The sequence below is a fragment of the Olea europaea genome, chromosome 23 (assembly GCF_002742605.1).
Source record: "Olea europaea var. sylvestris chromosome 23, O_europaea_v1, whole genome shotgun sequence".
In the NCBI taxonomy this organism is placed as follows: domain Eukaryota; kingdom Viridiplantae; phylum Streptophyta; class Magnoliopsida; order Lamiales; family Oleaceae; genus Olea; species Olea europaea.
This window is the reverse complement of record NC_036259.1, coordinates 4,570,156-4,575,364: the sequence shown is the minus strand read 5'-3', so window position 1 is coordinate 4,575,364 and position 5,209 is coordinate 4,570,156.

The following is a 5,209-nucleotide window of genomic DNA, read 5'->3' as shown; positions in this document are numbered from 1 at the left end:
CCTAAGGACGGGTGAGCTCGTAGATAGGTTTCCTTATTCAACAGATAGTCCCAATGTTCAATTTTATTATTCATATTAAAACTAGAACTTATTGTGTTTTATTTTATTTTTGAGCTAGGAACTTGCATATGACATTATTTGAGCATATTTCTCTTTAATTTTTGTGGCTAACGTATGCTATGTTGAGGGGATACATCATGATTATATCAGTTTTTTTACATACGCTACTAAGCCTATTTGTGGATTTCTAGGTTGGTGGCCAACATGGATTTAATGCTCGTGTTGACCATACGCAATCTCGCCTCAGTTGTTCCTTAATATTCAATGGTTGTGATTACCTAGAATAATTTAAACGACCATTTTTATTACTGACATAATCCAACCGTTCACACCTTCCGTCAGAACCTTTAAATACGTCTCTCTTTCGTTAGTACCTTTCTCACTTTCTATTTGTTGTTCTTGCTTACTGTGCTCTACTTATTTTTTGGTGATTCTCTTTCCTTTTTCCTTTTATCTTTTTTCAAAAACTTTCTTTAAATTAGTGTTCTGCTTTTATGTTACGCTTGTAATCTTTTTATTACAAATTCTTCCCAAAGTGATTCCTAAAATATTTCTCATGACTCTAAGACCGAAAGTTATAGACTCAAGGATACCCCTTCTAGTGCCCGTTCTTCTGAAGAAGAAGTTTGACGCACCGAGGCATTGCCTCATTATATACCTCATTCTTCTAGTTCTGGAGTTAACCTAGAACTTTTTAAGTCTAAAAGTAGTTCCCAACTTAGGGTTGAGGTACATGACGTAGCATACAAACCTTCGAGTGAGTTAGATAACCTTAATGTTAGTGATAGGGATTTTTGGAAGCCTCAAAAATTTTCACCAATCTTACTAAGAGGGATCTAGGTCACATTTAGGGATCATTTTAACATCCATTATGATATAGAACTATTGTGCCCTTGTCAATTTCAAAATGTGGACTACCATCCTCACGAGTTTATAGCAATTCATAAGCATTCAATGGATATACAGGTCAAAGTCCATTTTTATCATTTCTTTCTGTTAGGTTTTATTTTGTAATTGACGATTCTATGAACAAAATGTACTAAATTGATTGTGTAAAATTCAAGGAGTTAGGATTAATAATGTATAGTTGGATAAGATAGCTTGAGGTTAGAGATCAAATTTGGAACAAGGAAGAAGACACGCCGCTTGTTCGCTCGCCCCTTACCAAGACAATGCTCGAGCAAGAAAACAGATTGCTTCTCCCTCGCTTGTCGAAGCCGTTTCACTTGAGCGAAGAAGTACGACAATGCTCCTTTGCTCAAGCGACAATATTATGCGGCCAACCTTAGTTCACGATTTTTGAAAGTTTTACACGACCTATATAATACCCAAACATCCCTAACTATAAATACCCAAGCCTTGCATGATTTTCTAAGGTGGTTGTTCATTGTGCCTTATATACCTATCATATTTATATCAATCCTTTGGTGATCCAAGAGTTTGTTCAAACTTCGATTCAATCAGTTAATTCTTGAAATCCTACAACCACATATTTGGGAAAAAATCAAATCCTTGAATCCAAAACATCCATTTCATATGTACAACAAGGGATGTACTTTCTCAATTGAAACTTCAGATGCTGTTGAAAATTGAGGAAAGTTGGACTACAAGCACAGGAATAAGAACAAGAATTGATGATCCTTAGATATCCGCTTGGAAGAGACAATTGTACAAGATCGGAAAGCTGGAGGAGATATGAGTATCTTGGAGATTACAGGAAGTAGATCGAGAAGTCTAGTGAAGTTGGCTAAACAGCATCTAACCGTACCATTTACTATCTATAGTGGAGGTAATTGGCTTGATCTCAAAGTTTTTACCCAGTTACATTTCTTCGTCAACAATATTGGGTTATTTATTGTTTCCATATTATAAACTGCAGCATTCAAACATAGGGAATTGAACTTGTATGCTTAATCATCAGAAAACTATTAAAAAGTGATTTATTGCCTTTAATAGATTAATTCCGCACTTGAGGTTGAATTAATAAATAATCTAGAACTTGTAATTTGATAAGCTAGATCGTTTCGCTATTTCACAAGTGGTAACTTAGCATTCTGCAGATTTCTCAAGTGGTATCAGAGCCTAAAGACATGTCCTGACCTTAATTTGTCTAGATGAATAACTCATTATGTGTCCCGCCTTATTCTGATGGCAGTAATTATACATACTGGAAGGTTAGGATGAGAGCTTTCATTAAGTCGATGGATGAGCGTATATAGTTGAGCATTCAGAATGGTTGGTTTGCTCCCTAGCACTGTTAATGGTGTTGTCACCCCCACTCCAATTGCTAATTGGTTGAAATCTAACATAGATAAGTGCAACTGGAATAGTAAAGCCTTACATGCATTATTTATGGCTATTTTCCTAAAGAGTTTAGGCGAATATCTATGTACGAGGTTGCGAAAGATGTTTGGGATATATTACAAACTACAGCCATTAAAAATTCTAAGTTGCAGATACTGGCCATTAGGTATGAGGAGTTTAGAATGAGAGATGATGAGACATTTGATGTCTTTTATGCAAGCTTAAATGACATAGTAAATTCTAACTTCAACCTAGGTGAGAGAATCCCCAAGTCCAAAATAGTTAGAAAAGTCATTAGATCCTTACCTGAGCAATTTAGGCCTAAAGTTACAATGATAGAGGATGGTAAGGATTTAGACTCTATTAAGGTGGAAGAATTTGTTGGATCTCTCCAGACTTATAAGCTGGCCTTAGATAAACCTATAAAAGATAAGTCTGTGGCCCTAAAAACTGCTCGGGGTTAACATGATGGAATTTTTTACTCAGGTTCACCAAATGAGGAGAAGTTAACCTACCTTGCTAAAAAATTTCGTAAAATGTTTAGGAAGAAGAAGAAGTCTCAAAAGAAATATAGAGATGCTCCTCGTGAATGTAGACATAAATCTAAAACTGTGAGGTATCACAAGTTTCACGGTTATGGGCATAGAAGCAATGGGAACTTTGCTAGCAGTAGAAATCAGGATGAGGCTATGAATTTTACTCTCACCGATGATGAGTCTAGCTCGGATAATCAGTGTGAGAAGTCCAGTCGTAAGGAAAGTGAAAAATACGTTGCCTTTACTACTAGGACTAGAAGTGGATTAGACAAGAGAAGTGAGACGGATGAGACCATAGATAGTGGTGAGCATTTTGGCCAAGATTCTGAGAGTGGGGAAAATATCCATAAGACTTACGATAAAATGTATGAGGAGAGTCTTAAGATTCTTACGATGATGAGTCTAGCTCGGATAATCAAAGTGAGAAGTCCAATCGTGAGGAAAATGGAAAACACATTGCCTTTACTACTAGGACTAGGAGTGGATCTATCAAGAGAAGTGAGACTGATGAGGACATAGATAGTAGTGAGAATTCTAGAGAAGATTCTGAGAGTGAGGAAGATATTTATGAGACTTACAATAAAATGTATGAGGAGAGTCTAAAGATTCTTGTGACTAATAAAGCCTTAAATTCAAAGGTAAATAAGCTTAAATTGGAGAAAGAGAAGCTTTTAAAGTATATCCAGGAGTCTACCTCAACCCAGAGTGAATTGAAATCGATGATTGAATCTTTAGATACTAAAGTTAAGAATCTCACTAGTGCGCTTGAGAAGTCATTTAAGAAAGTCAGTGAGTTGACCTCTGAGAATGAAATTTCAGAAATCCAGATTAAAAATCTTTTGAGCGATCTAAAATATTCTAAGTCTCAACTTATTGCCTTTTCTAGTGGATCTAAAAAGTTAGATAACATTCTAGAAATGAGCAAGCCGACCGGTAATAAGGGAGGTCTAGGCTTTAAAGAGAATACAACTAGTACTACAAAGACCACTTTTATCCTTGTCACTAACCAACCTAAACATTTGCCTAACCCACAACCTAAGAATAAGGGATCTATAGGATAGCAGACTACTAGACAACATATGACCCGTTGGCCTAGGAATAGAAGACAATGATCACACAACATTGGTCCAGGTTTATCCCTACATGCTTTCACTATGGTGAGTTAGGACACATATGCCCTAGGTGTCATCAATTCTTGAATAAATATTGAAACAAGAGCTTCAATAGGAATAAAAATCAGGAGTTTATAAGTCAGATTGGATTCCTTACCGATCACGTAAGTCGAATGACCAAGTTGGTGACACTGTTGTCTGGGAATTATTCTCCCACTAGGCAGATTTGTGTGAAAAAAAAAAGTGATCTAAAAAATTCTGAAATAGATCATGATACTTTTAAAGGTAAGAGAATGTCTTTACCTAACTGATTAGGTAATTTTGGTGCATGCCTATGATTTGTTACTTGAGTGATTGATTGGTGCATATATCTAATCTGTTTGTTTGCTTTTTATGTAGTTGTTTCTTGTATGTGTATCCTCATTCTGTTTGCATTAGCACATGCACATGTTGTTTGTTTTGTATGTGATTTTTTTTTTTGTGTGTGCTTCGAGCTTTCATGTTTTTAAATAAAAAAAATGAAAAATGAAAAATACAAAAAAATAAAAATAAATAAGGAATGGAATTTTTTCTATAGCATGAGATGTAACATTCTTGAACTTGTGTGTTGTGACCATGTATGGGCTAAATTGATGAGCTATAGCACATTGTTCATTACTTGCTTAGGTTATTATGGAGTACTTAGTATATGTGTCATCATGTACCATCTGCACTACACACACTATGATATTGTAAGTGAGACTTAACCGTGTGTACAAGATTTAGGATGGTAGTCACTTGTTTGTAAGGTGACTTTGAACATGAATTGACCAAATTTGTTAGAACTAAACTTAAGTATATTCCCTCAAAATAAAAAGCTCAACATCGTATGTTCTTCTTCAGAGCCTAATTGACTCGAATAATTAAGTTTGCTGGGTGTCTCAAAATCTAGTGTCTATGGTCAACTGACTTAGGTTAAATGGCCTAAAGTTCGCTAAAGGGGGTCATCTTAGTCACTTAATGAAGAAGGATCTGCACTTAAGATATAAAAAATTGATGATTTTTAAAAATATTTAAAAATGTGAAAAATGTTTGCTCAAAATTAGGGAGAGAAAAGAAAAGATCAAAATTTACATGCAAAATGAGCTTCATTTAAAGGTCTTAATGTGCTTAATGTTTTGACTTTCATAAGTAGGAAGATAAACTTATTAGCAATGA